General features: G+C 33.2%; 1 protein-coding gene across 4 annotated transcripts in view; it reads right to left on the bottom strand.

The window, feature by feature from the left end:
- Positions 1-22,385, bottom strand: part of GABRG2 (gamma-aminobutyric acid type A receptor subunit gamma2) — a 116,749-nt gene that overhangs the window by 61,016 nt on the left and 33,348 nt on the right. The window lies entirely within an intron of this gene.

Here is a 22,385-nt window from a genome sequence, read left to right as displayed (position 1 = left end):
TTCATATATTCTCAAGCCAGATTTATCACCTTTCTTCAGTCATACTCGGTCATCAAGTATATATACATGTACAATGTAGTTAAATATACATACCTGTGTGTGTATGTATGTGTGTACACATGAATGCACATATGTTTTATGTACATCATATATATAGATCTTGATGACTAAATATTGCAGAAGATGATTATGTAATTAATCTGGTTTGAGAATAAGGATAGAGGATGAAGTCTTAAGAGTAATTATTGTCATGGGTCAACTTAATGATTACAGTAACCTCTTTTTTCATTCCTTTAAAGCTGTATGACTAGGAAACATCATAAAAATACATCTGCAAAAGGCCTAACATACCCAGTGTCTTACATCTCGCACTTTAGTGAGCATAGGAAGTTTAAAGGAGCATTAATTTCACAGAGTGCCCATAGTGGGTATAATGGGCTGGGCAATGCTTCTGTCAGCTCTCAGAGAGAAAAGCCTCCACGCAAGCAGAGGCCAGTGTACTACTAGAAAAAAAATCCCTCTTGGGCTTCAATTCATCATTTCTCCAGAGCACTGCTAAACTCTGCCTAATAGAGCTTTAATCCTCTGACCCAAATCTTACTGGTTTAGGGAAAGAAAATAAAAAAGCTCTCTGGTAAAGTAATTTTCAAATCCCTTCAATAACTCATGAGAAAAGCATATAGTAGTTTCGTCAGATGCCATAATAGAATACATTACGGTTTAAATTGTTCTTGCAAAAGTGCCTTTTCAAAAAATCTCTCTCTCTCTTTCTCTTTCTCTCTCAAGACACATGCACCCTATTAAATTTTCTTCAAGAAAAGGGAATATGTACTAAATTGCTTAGTTTGTTTGTTTATGGCACCTCCTTATGCCAACAAATAAATGAGTCAAGTATAATGGTGCTGTATTACCGTTATTACTATTATCTGGCAGACCAGGAGGGAAAATACATAAAGTGAAAAGATAAGGGATACTTTTTTAGAAGTAAGACTAATTTCCAGAATTGCTCCAACAATTCCCTCAGAGTCATCACCTAGTTTTTTTTCACACTTCAGGAGTCTACTTAGCCATCCAGAGGTAAAATAGAGTACTTAAGATTACCTGTTTGGGAATCAGGAAATGCTAGTTCTGCTTTCTGGATTTGTGGCTTGCCTGGAACTTACTGTTAACAACTTTGGGGAAGTTATTTAACCTTGATAAGCCTCAACGTTTTCATCTTATAATAGGCTTAATATTAGTTCTCATATTACATTCCCGTGTAAGGTTAAGACAACGCTTAAGTGCTTACCACAGTGCCTAACACACAGTACTGAAAATAAGTCCATGACAATTATTATATTATTAATTAATCAATAGCAAAATTCCTTAATAATGGAACAAATATTATTATAAATATTATATTAATCATTTTATAAAGTGACCACTGATAGATTTATAACACCAGCTTCAAACATGTAACAAAAACCTACATCTATGTATGCTGCTTCAAGGCTTTTAATGCAATATGGGCTGAGGAGAACTAAAAACAAATGTTTTTCAGGAAGAAAAATAATGGCCATCTACATTATAAATAAATGAACTTTTTCTTTTCCTCAGCTTTTCTGGCTGAGGTCTAAATTAAAGGAGCTGATGCATAACCTGGGACTGTTTCCAGATTTGTCTTTAAAAAAAGGAACTTCTTTTATTAAAGCTATGCTGTTTCTTTCTCTAGAGTGCTTTGGACATAAAAACCTCTACATTCACAGGTAGGCTATCTAGGAATAATGAAGTCTTACCATTAGATGAGACATTCTATGGAACTGTAGACTCCATAAGAATGTCTGGGCAGAAACAGATTGATAATGATTTGAGGAATTCACTCAACAGTTGAGTGGATAGAGAGCAAACATATTTGATCTTCTGGCTAAAGGTGCCTATCTACATGGAATGGCCTTTAGAAGTTATTACTCCTCCTGGTACCATATAATTAAAAATACTTTTTTACAGAGGAAAATAACTGAAATTAAACTTATCCTTCAATTAACTAACCATAATAAAAACATTTTTGTCATCTGAGTGATAGTTTCTGAGTGATAGTGTCAGAAAAGAATGTGAAGTTTTCATCTTTGTAAATATTCATGGTTATAAAATCACCTTAGTGAGAGCCTGGGGCCACAGCAGCAACATCGCATGGGAGCTTGCCAGAAATGTAGAGCTCTGGGACCCACTCAGACCCCGGAATCAGAATTGCTACTTTAACAAGTTTCACAAATGATTCATATACATATTAATATTTGAGGATCTCAGTTATAGAGTGGTTAGACCAGTGGCACATATTCCTGGTCCTGTATGTATGTGTATGTGTATGGTATGTGTATGTGTATGTGTATGTCTATGTGTATATGTACCTGTAAGTGTACGTGTACGTGTACGTGTATGTGTATGTGTATGTGTTGGGATGGGTTTTTTTTAAATAAAAATTCTCACGTTCCTGCTTTAGATCTAAATCTGAATCTCCATGTTGTATATTAGATTATTCACTTTTATTCTCATCATTACAGTTTTTTATGCATAATTTGAATTTAGGCATGATTACAAACAGGAATTCACACTTGTAATTAGAAGTAAAAATCAATCTTATTTAGAAGAATAAAAGTGGCTTATAAAACACAACAAATACTGCATAGAGACTGTTCAATGAGAGGTTGCTCACAATTTTAACAAGATTCTAGACATTTTAATTTTGGTACATATTCTGGATATTTGCCATTGTGAAGATTAGTCATGCAGTTTCTGGAATTTTAAATTTCCACCTAGGTATTTCAGATTTCGATATATTTAATAAAGCTCTAAGTTTAGGGGTAGAGGAGGAAAATCTAGTCATTGCCCAGGATAGTAGAACAGCAAATATTTGGATGAGAAATAAAGGCATTTGTCTGTTTGTTCAGGTGTCCTTAAATCTATTGATGTTTGACATAATAAAGACTGAATATATATTTATCCTTCTCTAACACAGGTAAGTAGTTGGATTTTAAAAATTAATTATTTGTGTTTTTAAACTATTTTTATATTTTTAATGTTTCCTTTCATAACATTGGTGTCACTAATATTTTCTTGGTACAATTTTTGGTTTACTTTTTTATAAGTGCAATGAGTTCATATGCAAAGTATTTTATAGGTCAAAATAAATCTATCAAGACATACATGCGGGAAAATGATATCTTTGACCTTTTCTAATAAAAATTCCCATGCATTGGATTTTCTGCTCCATTGTCACCTCTAAATTGTGAATATCCACTACTTATATCTCATAAATATTCCTTCCTTTACCGCATGCACAGGGACTCACTGCTACTCTAGATTCTCACAAGGCTGTAGGGTCCACTGGGAATCCCATGCCCCAAAAGTATCATTAATACAGGAATTTCTTGTTCTGTACATCATCATGTTACCCGAGAATTAATTAAGTTCTGGAAATCAGGCCAAACTCCAGAACCTTTGCATGTAACTGTCCTTTCTGCCTTCAACCTTTCCTCTGCTCCACTCCTCAATCTACTAATTAGCATGTTTCAATACAAACATCCCATCGTAGAGACCATTTCTGACTATCTTATCTACATTTGTTGCCCACTCACCCATCACATGTTCTACCAAGAGATTGTTTCATAGAATTTATCACAATATGCATTTGTTGACTTCTCTATTGTCTGTCTTCATTACTAAACTATAAATTTCATGAGTATGTGCTCAATGAAGATTTGTGGGAATAATTTTTTGCTCACCAGTTTTCCTCGGAGAAGTCATAATATTAAAAATATTCGCTATGTTCTAGGTATAACTTTAAAGATTTCACATACATTCTCTCACTTAATCCTCAAAACACTGATATTCCCATAATTATTCCTGTTTTACAGATAAAGAAGCACTGTTACAATCATAATAGTCACTTTAGTTGGCCAAAACTAAACATTTAACCATTATTCTTCATGGCTTTGAGAAAGAAATTAGGACCAAAGAATCTACAGCTATACATGCATTAAACAATAAGATCATCCAAAATAAATGATTGTTCCAGCTCATTTTCCCTTAGGACAATAAATTAATTTATGCCTGAGTCCAATAAAAGACATGATGCCTTTAGCACAAGGTTAATAACATTCAGGTTTCATAAACTTGCCACTGCAGATACAAATGATTTGCTCTCCCCACACTGAGGAATAAAAGGAAAGCTTGCAATTTAACGTAATGGATGTGATCATCTGCCTCATTTAAACTCTTTCCTCTGTTTGGACAGCAATGTATATAACAGAGACAAGGCACACATATAAGCTAGTTCAATTTAAAGGATGTCCTTCAGCCACTGCAAAAGGTGGGCTTTGGTAAACAGTGTAGGAACAGGCAGAGTAGGTGAGTGTACATCCTCAGAAGGCAAAGGGAACTCAGTATATGATCATGGGAAGGGGGACTCCACTCAGTACTATCTAGGAGGACTGGCTACTGTTTAGAGACATAGTGGTGTTCAATGGATGGGGCCATTGGGGCGCTAGTTGCTCCTTCATATAGGTCCTTCAATGGCCTGTGGGATTTTATTCCTCCCAGTAAGGACATGCAAATTCTCTATGCAGAACCTGTTCAGAGGGTGCTCTATGCATGAGTGTGTACATATGAGTGTATACATGCAAAGAGGGTAGAATTAGAGCAGGAAAGTAAACCATTCTGCTAACAAATTGTCCTACTTAAAATTACTTTCTCACCTCACATCCTGTTTAATTTTTTTTTATATTAGGCTAACAGCTGTTGGTGTGTTTGGCTGAATCAATTAACAGACACTTAGTTTGCAATATATAAAATGCAAATTGTTTACTTTATTAACAGCCACAAATGATGCATATCAAATAAATGTCTGTGGGATTTTATTAGCTAAGATGAATTCAATTGTAAGTATCACAACATTCAAACTAAATTGGGAGACACTGACAGTTATAATTGTAAATCCTAAGGTAAGATGAGCTTCTGGGAGTTTCGACTCAGTTCCTTAACTATGTATTCAAAACCTTAGAATTTTTTCTATCTCTCTCTTCTATCTTCCATGGCATTGACTTCAACCCAAAGAAGTATCTATGTGGTCACAAGATTCTGGCAACAACTTTTCACTTCTATGCTTCTTTGTATGTATCCACAAAAACAGAAAGATAAATTTTTCCAAAAGCTCTCTCTAAAAGAGGAAAATAGCCACTTTTCTAAAAGCCCCCCAAAAGCCTCCTGTTTTCTAATATCACTAGCCTAAATGAGATCAGCCACATGAAACTGATATCAGTGGCTAGAGAATGAGAAAATGATAAATATTTAACCTTCATTATATAAACCTACCACTAGCATAAAATATGAAAACAGCTTCCCCAAAAGCGCATGAGCTTCACAGATACCAAATTAAAATTATGGTAGTTCAGAAGGTGAGGAGGGAAAACGTGGAGAGGCAGTGACTATGCTCATTGTGGGGAACAGAACAGAAAAAAATAATCAATGTCAGGTTATGTTCTGAAATTATCATTAGAGTCCATTTTCTATGGATTACACCTCCCTATCATAGTTTATTGTTTTTATTCTTTGCTTCAACCCTTCTTAAATAAAAGGGAAAAGAAGTAGAGAAACTAGGACTCTATACTGCTGGAGGGAAAATATTTTGGCATTATCTGCTAATAATGAACATTTTCTGTACTCTATAACCCAGAAATTTAATCTATTGATTATTTCCAAAAGAAAATGCATTCACACGTCTACTTAAAGACACGTACAAGAAAGTACACGGTTGCATTATTTGTCACATACAGGAAAAAACAGAACTCAAGTCAACAGTAAAATTGATAAATAAAATATGGCTTATGCACATAATGAAATATTGTACAACAGTTCAAATTTGTGAAATATTGCTACATGCAGCTAAATAAATTTGAAAAATAAAAATCTGAGCAAAAGATGTCTAGATATTATATACATGGACAAATATGTAACACTTCTGTTACATAAAATTTAATGACAAGAAAAATTATCTGTAGTGCTCAAAGTTAGGACAGCAGTTATTTGAGGTAAGAGAAAGAGGACAGAAACTAGGAAGGAAAGAAGACGTTTTCTGGGACATTGGCAATATTTTATTTTCAGACACATTTTGCAATTACATGGGTTTTTATTTCAATTTTTGATAATGCATTGAGTTATATTTTAATCTTATATGCTTTTTATAACATTAATACTTCATAAGAAAACAAACTAATCAAGTTTAGCTATGGAGGTTAAAAGCAGAGCATTAAGCACCTAAGGACAAGAACTGCTTCTGTCTTCAAAGGTGTTGTTTTCTAAAACTTTGTAAGTGTTGGGCATTTGGCAAGACACCCAACGAATAGTTTTCAAAACATGAGTATGAATTTTTTAAAAGAAGATTCAATATTTGTGGAAATTAACTTAGTAAGTGGCTCACTCTCTTTATATATGTGCCCATGTAACAATTACAGTTAATACTAAAAGGAGCTGCCTATGTAACATGCTATTGTATGGTTGCCATTGCTCTCTTCAAGTGCTGATGATTCTCTGCATGGGAAAACTCAAATGACATGTATTTAAAATATTTTTTAGACCATAATGAAACAAAGCATGCACGAGTATGTTTATTGTAGCACTATTCACAATGGCAAAGACATGGAATCAACCTAAATGCCCATCAGTGATAGACTGGATAAAAAAAAAAAATGTGGTACGTATACACCATGGAATAGTATGCAGCCATAAAAAAACAATGAGATCATGTCCTTTGCAGGGACATGAATGGAGCTGGAGACCACTATCCTTATCAAACTAACACAGGAACAGAAAACCAAATACCACATATTCTTACTTATAAGTGGGAGCTAAACAATGAGGACACATGGACAAATAGAGAGGAGCAACACACACTGGGGCCTTTCAGAGAGTGAAGGGTAGGAGGAGGGAGAGGATCAGGAAAAATAACTGATGGGCACCAACTTAATACCTGTGTGATGAAATAATCTGTACAACAAACCCCCATAACACAAGTTTACCTATGTAAGAAACCTGCATTTGTATCACTGAACTCAAAATAAATGTAAAAAAAGAAGAAAAAAAAGTACTAAAAAAAAAAGAAACAAAGCAAGCCAAGGTTAACACAAGAACAAATCCTAAAGTCATGTCAACTGTCCATGGCTGCTGGGTAGGACACAAAGAAAAATGTGCATGTTAAATTGTGGTTAGAAAGAAATGTTAACAAATGATTATTAAACTGGAATATTTCTCATTTATCTCTTTATAAAGCACTTCAGTAGAATTATTTACAACATGTTAAAAATAGTATTTTCACTTTCTCATTTGTGTATACCTTGCTACAGAATAAAAGCTAAGATGACCTCGTTCCACTTAATATATGTACAAGGAAGCTCACAGTTGCATTATTTGTCACATACAGAAATAAAACTCAAATCAACAGTAAAATGGGTAAATAAAATATGGCATGTACATATAATGAAATATCGTACAACAATGCAAATTTGTGAAATATCGCTACATACAATATTGACGGCCTCATAACCTGCATGACCTTGGGAAAACTGGGACAGCTTGTCTTGCACACTACACACTAACATGGAAGTTTTAAAGGCAGTAACCTGAAGTGGGTTCATAAATACGTTAGTCTCATGCAGCATTTTTTTTTATCAAATGGTAGAACTTATACACTATACTTGTTATTGGACTGTAATGATAACATGGTGACAAAGTCAGTGTAATAAAGAAGGCTTCCTCTCCTTCACTCCAGAAACACACATGGACTGCATTTCTTGCCATGTTCTGTGAAAATCCAAGACCAATTTTAACCAGAGAAGATATGCAAACCATAAAAGAGAAGGACATAATTATTTACCATCAAGAAATGTATCAAGTAGGAAATACTTTGTATTTCTTCATTTATATGATGACTAACATATTACAAATATGCAAGGTGCGGCATATACTGAGTTTTCAAAATAAGACATACGCTAGTCATTCTTATCCCTGGCTGTATGTTAATATTAAGTGGAGGGCTTTAAAGAAATGCCAGTCTGAAATCCTACCTTTTATACTGATTTAATTGGTCTCTATGAGACCAAGACTTTGGTATTCAGCTAATTCTAAGGTGCAGCCGTAATTAAGAGCTACTGCAAGAGAGTATGATAGAACCACCTGGACTTTCTTTTCTTAGAGTAAATAATTACTTTGGTAACTGCTTTTAGGTAAGTCAGATGTCACTTGCTATAGTGTTTCATGGTAAACTGAAAATTCAAAATAGCATCATCTTCAATATTTTTGTGACATTAAGATAGCCCCGTATTAGCATTTCCTAAAGCTTGGGACATCTGCTCTAGTACACAGACAATTTTAATCAAGTGTCACATAGGTACGGTATTAAAAGACATTGAAACATATAATTAGAAAGTTTTTCCCTTTTTAATTTTCCTTCAGCATATCTAATTATATTGAGGGCAAAGTCTCAGTTTATTTCTAATTTGTCTTTAGCCACTCTTTTCAATTTGCTAATCTGCCTTCTGAAGAGAGCAAGAGCAAGCTTGGCATATCTGGGAGACAAAATACATAATTAAAATTTGATTACATTGTTCTGGTACCATTGAATTTATTTGCAGTTGTCTTCTAATATGAAAAGTGACACTGATTTCCAGTTTGTATTGTTTTTATTAAATGCATTAAATAAAATAATTTTACTGAAAAAATACTTTGTTTTATGAAAAAAGTTCAGTCATAAATAACCACGTATTACTTAGATGTGGCAAAAAACGTTGAACTTGGGAAACAGTGACTTACAGATTTAGATTTCTTGATCCTTCATTAAACGGCTTATATTTGAGACTCTTTTTTGAAAACAGTGCAGATGGAAAGAAGTACAAAGTATAATGCTGATATCAAAACACTCCTCATCTATTTAAGGAGACAAATACCTGAACAGCTAGGAAAAAAACAACGCTTAAATAACAATGCAAGACAATACTAAAAGCGTTCTCACAATGTAGAATATGACTTAGCTCTGTCAGGATCTCCAACTTGATATTGAGGTTATTTCTATCAATGTTTTTCTTAATTCATTTTCAAATCTCAATTTACGTGGGTAAGAAGAAAGTTTTCTTCTGGAATACAAAATATTTTGAGGAACCGATAAAACTTTTGATTTTTTCTGTAGCAAAAACGTTCATATATACAAACATGCATAATTTTTTAAATATTTGCAAGGAGTCCACAGATGGATAGGAGATTTTCTGTGCACTTTGACATGACACATGAACAAAAGATTAAACTGTCTCAGATTTAGAATCATTTAAAGGTCACTGAGAACAAGTGTATGAAAATGAAGGCTGGTTCCATATTTAGGCAGATATTCAAATGTATCGAATGTATTTGAAAATTCATATTGATCTATGGTGACAGGAAATGAAATATTCCAATTTTATTTTCATGTTTAGATATTTGAAATGGTGGAGCAAAATTTTTCAGACAGTTGATTAAATTTTCATTTTCATACACTAGTTTTAACAACATGTGTACATACATCTGAATGACCACAATTCTGGAAATTTTTCTTGTTCGTCTTTTTTTATACTTTTCTGTTTGTTTCTTTCTTTTCTAAAATTGTGCTAAAAATTCATCTTTAGATTCAAGGTAAACAAATGCCAAATCTGCCCTCGTGGTCATGGCCAATTCTAGAAGACTACTACTAAGTTTTCATCGACTCTTTATAGATAAAATATTTTCTCAAAATCAAGGTTTTATTGTTCGCTTTAAAAGTTAATCAAGTCTTTTCTAATTTTTTCTTCTTGTTGTTAGTACTGTTCTTGTTCCTCCTTCCTCCTACTCTCGTTATATAAATAGCTTATTTTTATCTCTATATAATATGAATTTACATAACTAGGAATTATGAATACTCCAGATTATAGAAATTTGTGTTCATTCACTCATTTGTGTTTATTCACAGACATCTCTTATGAGCTAAGCACTATTCTTAGCACTTAGAATTATTACTTTTTTTAAAAAGTTCCATATTGAGAGTGAACAAATTAGTTCTTCATGAACCCATTTTGGAAAGTCCAAAATTACATTTGTTCCTGGAATTCTGGAACAATATAAAAAATCCCCAATGAAATCTGAAAACATTCTAACTTCACACCAATTTTAAGCATGTGTTACGTCAAAAAGGTTTATATAATAGAAGAGGGCTGTTTGTGTAATTTACAGATTTACAAGTTTAGATCTTTCAACACACAATAAGGCTAAAAGCCTTAAATTATTATGAATTCATATTACAAAATGAGAGTTCCTTAATGAAATAACAAAATAAAGTACTGTCTTTTCTGGCAGTATATTATCATCTCTTACAAACGGCTGCAACACTAATGTGCATATTGTAAAATTAGGCTCTTATAGAATCAATGTTTCTTCCCCCACCTTCCCTATTATTACTTTCTCTAGTCTTTCTAATATCCATTGGGTACATAATCACCAGTAGTATCAAGGCAGAACACATAAGCACTGAAAAGTTCATAATTAATTCAATCAAGTATGTACTCTCAAGGGGAAAAAAACTCCATTTTGTCTAGAAAACTGAATGTGATCATTTTTTATGTTAGCGTTTCTGGAAAAAAACTTAGCTAGATAGTCACTGTGTTTTAAAATCTGTTATTCTGTAAGATAAGTTTTTAATTATCCCATGTAAATATTTAGGCATGGAATTACTGTGTAATATGTTAGGTGTATGTTTAACCTTATAAGAAAATCCTAAACTGTTTTCCTGAGTAGCTATACCATTTTCACTCACACTAGCTATGTAGTTCGAGTTGCTTCACATCCTCACCATACTTGGTCTTGCTAGAGTGGTTTTTATTTTGCCCATTCTAATAGATGTGTAGTGATATCATATTATGATTTTAATTTGCATTTGCCTAATGGGTAATGGCTAATGATGTTGAACCTCTTTTCCTGTGCTTATTTGACACCTCAACAACTTAGATGAATCTCAAAAGTATTATGCTAAATGAACTGTATGTGTCTCTAATTATATACTTGAAAGAAAAATCTTCAATGATGAGTAACAGATCAGTTTTAAGGAGTAAAGGATTTTGTAGTTGTTGTTGTTGTTTGCTTTTGTTTTGTTCTTGTGATACCATAAGTACCACTCAAACCAAGAATACTGATTTGGGCTGTGCTTATGGTACTCAAGAGAACTAATATATGTGTTAAAATATATGTAAGTATATACTAAGAGGTCAATTATGCTGTATGATAACTTAAAAATACAACTATTATTCTGTAACCTAATCATTAAACTTTAAAAAATATTCTCTGCCATTAGATATTTGTGGAAATTTCCTAATAATAAAGTATGAGATAATTGGGCTTAAAATTTTAAAAACTTTTTTGGGAGAAATAAAATGTCATTAATGAACTAGTACTCTGGTTTCCTATTAATTTTGTATACAATTTTTAATCTCTTTTTTACTATTTGCCTGGATGTATACACAGATTAAGTTCAATAACAAATTTTATCGGTAGGAAATAAGTATACTTTTGTCAATGGTCTCTATGAGAATCCCTTAAAATTTTAAACATTCAATTAATGCACAAATCATAATAATTAAGTTGGAATTTAGCAAGTCTTTGCCATTTATTAGATGCAAAGTATTTAGCTCTGTAAAAACAAATCTATTTACACACATTAGTTAAATATAATGCAATAATTTCATTACAATGCCATAAAATAAGTATGTTTTAAATCATTGACATAATAGTAAAATCAATAACTGATTCTTGGTCTCGCTAAGATTTTGCAGTAGGATGTAGAACAACACGTTATATAACTCTGATGAAGCTACAAGTCAGCACTTGAGTTAATTGCCAAGCAACTGAAAACTGGTAGGTAAAATGCAACCCTCACCATTCCCCAGATCATATAGGTACACTTTTCCCTGAGAATGAAATTGATGGTATTAGTGTATGAAGTCTTACCCCTCATCCAAACTCCTTACCTAGAATGCAATTCAAATTACTTACAATGGTTTTGAGACCATACATTAGGAAATAGCTTTCTGCCTCCCAAGTTCTTCCCCCGGACTTTTTCATTCTCAATCAATCTTCCAGTCACCTGGACCTTCCTTTCATTCTTAAATTACACCAAGTGCTTATTTCTTTGGGGATCCTTGTACCTGCTGTTACCTATGATGATAATGGTCTTCCCTTCAACATTTTCATGCTGGGCTCCTTTCCTTCTCTCATAGTCTCAACTTCTTATCCATTATTCATAATTGCCTTCCCTGGCCAGTATATGCAAAGTAAAATTTATTTGATTATTTTCAACACACCACACTTGTAAGTTATTTCCTCAACACTATCACAATTTGAAGCTTATTTAGTTTGTTTGTTTACTGTCTGCTTTCCCCCAGACATCAAGGTCTATTTCCTAGTATAGTGGCATGCAAGTATTAGAAACTCAATAAACATTTATCGAAGACAGGAAGATAGGAAGCAGGCGGGAAGGAATTTGTCCACCTTGCATTTATATTCATTCTACATTTAACACAGTACTTCAGAGCTCAACAAGGGCCAAATGGTATCTTATGTTAGCTTATTTCAGGGGAAAAATGAACAGAATCATGTGCGTTTATGGGTTTAAAAATGCAAAAATTAGCTGAGCATGCTGGTGCACCCCTGTAATCTCAGCTACTCAGGAGGCTGAGGTGGGAGAATTGCTTGAACCCAGGAGACAGAGGCTGCAGTGAGCTATCGCACCACTGCACTCCAGCCTGGGCGACAGAGCGAGACCCTGTCTCAATAAAAATAAGTAAATAAAATAAAAATAAATAATGTTTGAGTATAAGATATATATCTGGGTACACAATTACCTTGTATCAGAATCAATAAGGGAAGTAAATAAATATATAGGTATGACATTGTCTACAAGTAAATTTATAAAAGCAGTGTTATATATTATCACATTATATATAATATATTATTTTTTTAATTATGTCCTTCTCCTAGAATATAGGCTTTACAAGAGCAAGGATTATGTTTGCCTTGTTCAGCACTATATCTTCAGCAGCTGGCATGGTGCTAGCAACATAGTGGGTAGGAATTAATAAAACGTGATTAACAAAATAAATAGGAATTCAGGAGAGTATAATACAGTGTAGGTCACCTGAATCAGAGTATAAACTACAACCTCTAATTTTGCGCTTTACATGCATGTGCACTTTTCTGATATATTTTATTGAAACTTAAACAACTGCTAAGAATCTGCTTGGTATATATCACTTACAACCTGAAGTAAAGGAGACTAAAATTGAATCAAGAAATCTCTCCATCTTCATATGAGTTTCTAGAATTTACTGTGATGCTTGGTCATCAGAGAAATTGAGCTGCACGTGCAAAGGGAAGTCAGTCTCCCAAGAGGACTTCCATCATGGACCATGGAAACTGTAAATGGCCTGTTGACCACAAGAGTACCTGGAAAATTACAATCAACTGTAATAGATGTTTTGAGGAGTATGTGAGTACTCACATATTTTTGTTTTTATGACACTGAGTTCATTTTATTTCATTTTAAATCATTAATTATATAATATTAATCTATTTAATTTAAACAAAGTAAATAAATTTAATTATTAATATATAAAAGATTTTTTATGAAGTGACATGCAATGTGACTGAAAGGTTGTAGACTTTTGTTTATCTAGACAAAGTCACTTTTATTATTTCAGGCTTTAAAATACAATAATCCACTTAGTTAAATATCGTTCCATGTATGACCTCGCTTTTTAAACTTTAAATGGAAAATATCTATAACAAAATTATATCTAAAATCCTGAGCCATCACACTGATGAAAATTCTGTATTGAAGATGACATGCTTAAAAAATAATAGGTCAGGGGTGGCCGGGCACGGTGGCTCATACCTGTAATCCCAGCATTTTGGGAGGCGAAGGCGGGAGGATCACGAGGTCAGGAGATTGAGACCATCCTGGCTAACATGGTGAAAACTCGTCTCTACTAAAAATATAAAAAATTATCCGGGCATGGTGGCAGGCACCTGTAGTCCCAGATACTCAGGAGGCTGAAGTGGGAGAATGAGTGAACCTGGGAGGCGCAGCTTGCAGTGAGCGGAGATCAAGCCACTGCACTCCAGCCTGGGCGACAGAGAGAGACTCCGTCTCAAAAAAAAAAAAAAATTATATATATATATATATATATATATATATATATATATATATGCGTGTGTGTGTGTGTGTGTATGGTAAGATGCTCTTAAAGTAATGCCTGTAAAGGTGACAGGAAAATAAACCCAGTGTTTAAAGGGATCTGATTAAGTTTAATGTGGCATAATACTATTTGTGAGGATACAATGAGAAGAGCAATTTGCAAACCAGAAGAAGGCCCTCACCAGAACCCAGCCATGGTGGCATCCTGATCTCAGACTTCCAGCCTCTAGAACTGTGAGAAACACATTTCTGTTGTTTATAAGCCATGTATTCTATGGTGTTTTGTTTTAGTAGCAGAAGCTACTTCCTACTAAGTAGGAATCAGCTTCATGTAGATCCCTCCCATTATGCATCAGGATAGGTCTGTATCACCAACAGCATATGACAGAAGCGATGGTGTATAATTTTTGACACTTTCTTGTAAAGACTATGGCTTTCATCTTGAAAGCCCTCTCTCCCACTCCCTTCCTCCCTCCTTCTTTCCTCCCCCAATCCTCTCTGTCTCCTCTCTCCAACTCTCCAACCCCATGTAGAGCTCAAAAGACAAGAAACGGGAACTTCCTTTTAATAGCCACACTGGAGTGAGCATGAAAGTTGATTTTCTAGCACCTTAAGATGGCCAGGACCCTGCTAAACAACTTGACTGCAATCTTATGAGAGATCCTAAACTGCAATTACCAAGCTATCCATTATTGGATTCCTGCTCCTCAGACACTGCAAAATAAGACATGTTTCTTATTTTAAACTGCTAACTTTTGGATAACTGGTAATGTAGACATAGATAACTAATGCAAAGACAGATGATATCTAAGGTTGCAATGACTTAAAGTAACTTAAACTGTCATACACTGAAATAGTGTTTTGCTAAGTTTCTTATAATAAAATACATCTATGCTACATCCTAGACATTTCATCAAGAATAATAACAGATGCCTACAGCAACACTTGTACAATAACATTCATGACAGTTTGTTTTCAATTAGCCTAAAACTAGAAGCATCAAGGGGATACTGGGTAAATGCACTGTAATTCATACCATGGAATTCATAATAATAAGAACTCATATGCATAAGTATTATATCTCAGAAATATTATGTTGAGCAAAAGAAGCTGGGTTAAAAAGGTAAAGCACATTGTTAATTTCATTATTATGAAGTTGTGCAACAGAAAAATATAATCTATGGTGAAAGAAATTGGAAAAGAGGCTACCAGGGGCAAGCAGGGATTGGAGAGAGGAAGAATGATGATTATTAAAGAAGCACAATAAAATATACTGATGTGATAGAAACATCACACACACACACACACACACACACACACACACACACACAGGGGTAGTTGTTATAATACTGCATACATTTGGAAAACACTTCATCTAACTGTATATTAAATTCTGAATAATTTATTGAATCTATATTATGTCTTTATTTAAAAATAGTTGCAGGGGAAAAGTCTATTATGTGGTGAGTGAATTGGAAGGTAGCAAGAACATATTCAGAAAGGTATTTTGGGCAGTGTTGTAGTGACCCAGGTGACAGATGATGTTGAATTTTGTTATATGATCAGATGTATGAAGCACAAAGAAAAATGAAAAGTTAGTCATGACCCTGAATAGCAAAATACCAGCTTAGATTGTTTCCTTCCTCATTACTCTCCAGATTCCACAACCACTGCTTCCACTTCATGCTGTCCAATATAGACCTGACCATTAAGAGTAGCAACCTGAGTTTGCTCTGAATAATGAGTTGAATAAATTTGCCTAGCAACTCAGGGATAATGTTTTACAATGTCTTTGGGAAAATATCCTTCTTTACATACAGTAACAAAATTATCTTCAGGAAGGAGTCTTGTATGACAGGATGTGTTTTCTCATTTAAACAGAAGCTATTTCACATTGTTAGAGATATTATTAAGTTCAATGTTTACACAGGCATTCTCAAAATTCAGGGACCTCTACCCAATTTGTTTATCTCATGCAAGTCAAAGCAGGAAACTGAAGAATTAGAAAAGTTGTATTTAAAAAAGTCCCTCTTCTACACTCCCACAAAGTTCAGAGTTTAGCAGGGATGGGGAGCCTACTTGTGCCTCTGGTGATATATCAGGGGATAAATAATGTCCTGTATTAATAACAAAAAACAATAACAATAAGAGTAACAAAAATAACACCACGTAAAGGTCACTAACTATGTGCCCCTTAATATGTATTATATCAATTCCTACTCAAAATAAACTTAAGAAAAATTATTATCTTCCTTTTTATTTGAGACGGGGTCTCACTCTGTCACCCAGGCTTGAGTACAGTGGTGCAAACATGGCTCACTGCAGACTTGAACTCCTGGGCTGAAGTGATCCTCCTGAATTAGCCTCCCAAGAAGCTAGGACCACAGGCGTGCACTACCACACCCAGTTAATTTTTTTTTTTTTTCTTGAAATAGGGTCACACCATGTTGCCCAGGCCAGTTTGGAATGCCTGGGCACAAGCGATCCTCCTGCCTCAGCTTCCCAAATCTTCCTTTTTTAATATGAAAAGACAGAGTGAAACTGGTTGACTGAGTGTCATCAGACCGAACCCTGATCAAGTGTGTCTGAAGAGCTTATGCTATTAACAAGTATACTATGCTGTGGAAACGGTTTGTTTGTTCATTTTCTTTTATTTATTTTTTCCTGACAGCCATATATGCTGACTTACAGTGAGATACTGTAAAAAAAAGTTGAAAATATATCCTTTTTAGGAAAAGAATAAAATTTGGGAGGAAATGAGTGCAATTTTTATTACTTAATTAAGCATATAATTATTGAACATCCGTTAGAGGCTAGGCATGCTATGAAAGGTGAGTTGTATCAATGGCATCTCTTCTGTTGTGGGCCCTGGCTTCTAGCTGAGAGAGATAGAAAATAAAAAAGTAAAAAGAATAAACCAATAAATAACATTTTTTTTCTGATTAATTACTAAAGGCTATAAGTAAGTACTAGGGCAAAGTAAAGCAGAGAGGATTAGAGGACTTAGGAGTACAGGGTGGAGTGGAGTTTGCAATATTACACTGAGTGGTAGGTGCAGGCTTTATTGAGAAAGTGAGATCTGAGCAAAAACTTCAAAAAGGTGAGTTAATCAGTGGATATGTGAAACACATTGCACAGGCAACACAATATTATACAAAATTTTCCCTATGTTATCATGACTAATTTCCCGATACTGAGAAAAGAAGATGACAAACATCATATTCTCATTTAATATAGATGTGGTACACTGCTAAGAAGGAATAGAACTTTCTATAAAAGATTAGTAAAACAGCCCTCAGTGCCTTTTCTTTCCTTCCCCCTCCTCGCAGCTAGGTGATAGAAGTTTAAGGATTAAATGACAGAGGAATACTTGTGGAAGAGGGTTATTTGCTTAGCAATAGAAGGAACTGTTCAATTACTTATCTCCTACCATAGTGGGAGGTAGCTCCACTTCTGCCTATGGAAATCAGGTAATTCACTCTTAAATGTCCACCATAAAAAAAGACTAAGAGGCCAATTCTTATCTCTACTACAAACACAAAAACTTTTACAACCTCTTAGCATTCTCTAAACAAGAGTGGTTAGAAAATTCCTGGGGAAATTTGGCCTGTATTCTCTATAATGCAAAAATCCCAGAATTGGCTCAAATGATATTCGTTTCATAAATTAATTAAGAAATTATACATTAATTTCTACTTTTATGTTTAGAGTTGCTTTCCTCAATTATGTATCTCAAGTGTGTTTTCAAAAGCAATTTATAAAAAAGAACTGATAACCAACAAAAAAAGAACACGTGAAAGCATCAATCATTTTTTCCTATCAAGATTATAATGACATATTATATTCAGCTTGTTTTTGCCACTTTATTTATATAAATATACAGTAAGTTCTGCAATTTCTTTAGATGTATTTAAGCAAATACACACTGTATATTTGTCTTACTAGGTAGACTTTGGCTTTACAGCAACACTTGGGTTCATGGCAGGGTTTCAATTATAACAAAGGATCTTTGCTTTAAAACAACCCTTGTTTTCTCCGCGATTATGTTGTTTGGTACTTACATGGTTTTCTTTATGAATGGGTGGAGAGTGTTGTATCAGTGCTACTTATTTAGCATTTACATGGTATTTTATTTATGGAGAGTTATACAATGATTTTTATAATAATATAGAATTATTGCCGTAGTTTGTGCTCTTATATCACAATACTGTAGGGATTAATATGATTTAGAGTTAAGTTTTATTTTTACCCTAAACCACTAATGTGTAACTTAAAAGGAGCTTTTTATTTCATTTTTTAAAGGAAATTTATTCTCTAGTATGGGGGACAAATGAATGGGAAATAACCGTCCCTAGTAATGCAAGTTAGAGAGGACTTTTACATCTCTAAACAACCAAAGTATTTTCTTACATTTAGATAAAAAAAGCCAGGGGGTGACTATACTTGTGCAATGTGATGTATTGCGCTATGAATTCAAGGAGGGGGTTTTAACTCTGTTCTACAGCCAATAGTGAAAGATCCTTGAAGAAGTCCCTTAATCTCTCAATATCTCATTTTCTACAGTTGTCAGAAGAAAATATTATCTTTTTCATCTAATTCATGAGTCTACTGAGAGAATAAAACTGTGAATGCAAATGTTTCTGTAAAACTGTAAAATCCCTATTACTTTCTAGAAATTATAGCTTCTTATTACTCTAGAAATTAAAACATAAGAGCTTTTCTGTTGTTACCACATAGTAACATTAATTAACCAGTTGCTAGTATGATTGGGGTGATTAAAAATATGTCATCTTTGAATATCTATATATTAAAACTATACATATCCAAATATGAAGTTGTAATATTATTTCTACTTTAATATTGAGTATCGTTGCTTCACTTTTGTCTTCCACTTTTCTAAGAATTTTTGTAAGAAAACTGGAGGACAACATTGAGCAAGTTTCCTATAGATTTGCTCAATAAAAAGCAAGATCTCCTCTTTAAAAATGGAATGACATGCTATAGTTAAGTTTCTGGATGAATAATTAAGTGCAGATTAAACTATGCTTTACTTACATAGACACAAACAATGAGGAAATATATATTCTAAACATAATATTTGTTCAGCTCTAAATAATTCCATTTAATATGCTCTTAAGTTAAAAAAAAAAAACCTAATTTCAGACTGCTGCTAAGCATTTCTGTCTAGACCTTTCAATCAAAACAATAAAACATAATGTAATAGTGATGTTATTGGTGGAGACTGAGTATCTTAAACCATGTCCTTCTATAGATTCGACATTTTGATTTATTCAGTGGGCTGAATGGATGTAAACTATCTGTTGTAGATTCTATTAACTGAAGACAGAATGAGAGAATCATGAATATTAAAACTAGTAAATAACTTATAGATAATCCAGTCTACCTATTACACTTCTAGGAACACTATTGATGGATTGAGACCCCAAACTGATTATAAAAACACATAAGATAATATTGACAGATCTAAAAACCCGAGTTGTTATGATTCATATGTATACACATATATAAACATCATTATATATGTATACATGTTTACTTATATCCACATTCATACTTATTATAGTATGTTGCTTCTAATTATCTATTGTGTTTAAGTAAGTCATTTAATCTATCTATAATCTTGTTTTCCTAGTCTCTCAAATGTGGTTGATGATAAATACTTTGCGGAGTCACAGGATTGTGTCTGTGTATGTGTGTTTGTGTGTGTGTGTATTATTTGATTCAGCGTGTATGTATAACATGACACAAGCAGGGCATAAAATTGATATTATCTTATGGCTATTTGGTTTCTGGCTTTGAAGAGGTCACATAGGTGTCTGATCCCCTGGCAGCAGAAAGACGTATTGTCTTCTGCATGTCTACCTGAATAAAGTATCACATCTGGAATATTCATCTCAATTGAAATCATGAATCTTTAAGCATTTGAATTGTGCTGACACCCATAGTGGTCAAACAATCTCCAAACTACTCTGATTATAACTTTTAGTTATAATTCAATCTTCTTAATCAGCCAATTTGGCAGAAGTGTTTGGAGAACAATAAGTATGTATAATTCCAGTAAAGCCTACTTGTACCTAAACTGAAAAGCCTGTCTTGGAATGGCTGGGAAATTGTAGTAGAGAGGTAGCCAGGACCCTAGTAACATAATATTTATAGCAAAGAGATACAGTATCTAAAATTAGTCTTAACTTCCTTCCAATTTGAACGGAAATCCTTGGAATGAAACAATTTTTTGAAGTATAGAACAGAGACCTCTATCATTAAAATATATATGCTTTAAATCAATTATTTTGAGGAAATTACCTGATCTAAATGAATCTAGGACGTGAAAGAGACATTTATATAACTCATTATTTAAATTACAAGCCAATTTTCAACTTCTGCCTACAATTCAGGTGTTTTGTTTAGGTAGTAGTGGGCGACTGGGTTCTGGGAAATACTGGGTGATGAGTATTTACATTCTGTTTTTCTTTATTTTTTTTTTTTCAGGTTAATGGCCTCAGGGTAACCTTTTGAATTTGAAAGGTAGAGTCCCTACCATTCAAATAGTCTACCCAGTCTACCTCAGGATAGACTATTTGAAGTGTTTTGTCTACAACTAAAGCAATTTAGTACGCTGAGGAAATAAAGATTTTTCTAGTGGATACCAGATGGGGCATTTAGAAAGATAGGGAATAACAAGCTTGTCTGTAGAGATTAATTCTGTAAACAAATAAGGGTATATTGAAGAATCAAAATATTTTTTTCTACATGCATAGTCCTAGCCAGTTAAAGAAACATGTAAAATAAAATTATGGAATACAAACACTTTAGCAGCTCATAAGAAACATCATCAAAAGCATCTTTGTTTAGGCAACAGATAAAAATAGAAAATATGTATAAACCATTAACTGTATTTTCTTTTTAAAAATTCAGAATGAGCACTTAAAAGTAAAGTTTAGACAGATCATCAAAAATTCAGTCCATTTTATTTCTGCTCAATTTATCCTTGAAAAATAATTATTTGTCACTCTAAGTATATTACAAAATCTTGTTTTATTCTAATAAAATAAAAACATTTTATGTTTCAGTTATTCTTATTTACTCTAAATTATTTTTTATGTTTTTCTATATATTTTTTTCCCTTTAGGGTATTTTTACTCTGAGATGGAATAAAATTACACTGAAAAAGTTTATAAAGTTATAAGATTTGTTTTAAAATCTCTATGCATATATATGTGGTATATATATATAGTTTTTCAATATAATCACATACACATTTATATGTGTATATATGTTTTATTTTTTTGGAGCCAATATCTTCTTATAACTAATGTTGGTGTATTCTTTATACTATTCCTTGTGCTTTGTTATATGTATAATATTCTCAATGATTTACATACAAATAAAAGATTATTGATGTTAAATTGATTCATTCTGCCCAACTGAATAATAAAGTATGAATAATCAAAACACCTTTAAATATTAAATATGATGATAAACTTTTGGAAATCAGCAAAGTATAGACCACTTTTCTTCAAAGTGAGGTCTAGGGTACTTGTTGAAAATATTCCTGTTGAATATTCCTTTTCTCCCCAGACATAATGATTCAAAAGCATTCAGTGTATAGTGTAGGAATCTCCATTTTAGTAAGTTCCCCAGGTTATTTTTTATGACAGCACAAGCTATGTGAATGTTTCAAAAATTTTGGGTTTCAGAAATTAACTATTTCACTTATAAGAAGAGATATTAGTTATTAATATTCTCACTACGATGCTTTATTTTTCTCTTTGTTCCACTTTTGTAAAGACATAGACTAATAAATTTTGTCACTTAATGAGGGCGAAAACAATCTTTTGAGTTACATAAATAGAAAACCAATTTTTTTTTATCTTTAACTTTCTAGGTGGTTCTGCTACTACTGTCTACCACAAAAGTATTATTTCATAAGTACCATTTCCTATGAGCTCCTCATGTCTCAAATATTTCCCAGTTATTTATTGTCCTTCCTCAGGATCAACTTTATAAATCAGAGCTTCTATTTACCTCCAGTCCTACTCAACGATTCAAATGACTTTTTTTATGGGATTGCAGCAGACTGAAACTCTGA

Source organism: Pan troglodytes, chromosome 4, assembly GCF_028858775.2.
Source record: "Pan troglodytes isolate AG18354 chromosome 4, NHGRI_mPanTro3-v2.0_pri, whole genome shotgun sequence".
Lineage (NCBI taxonomy): Eukaryota > Metazoa > Chordata > Mammalia > Primates > Hominidae > Pan > Pan troglodytes.
The sequence above is the reverse complement of the archived record's forward strand: the minus strand, read 5'-3'. Positions and strand labels throughout refer to the sequence as shown.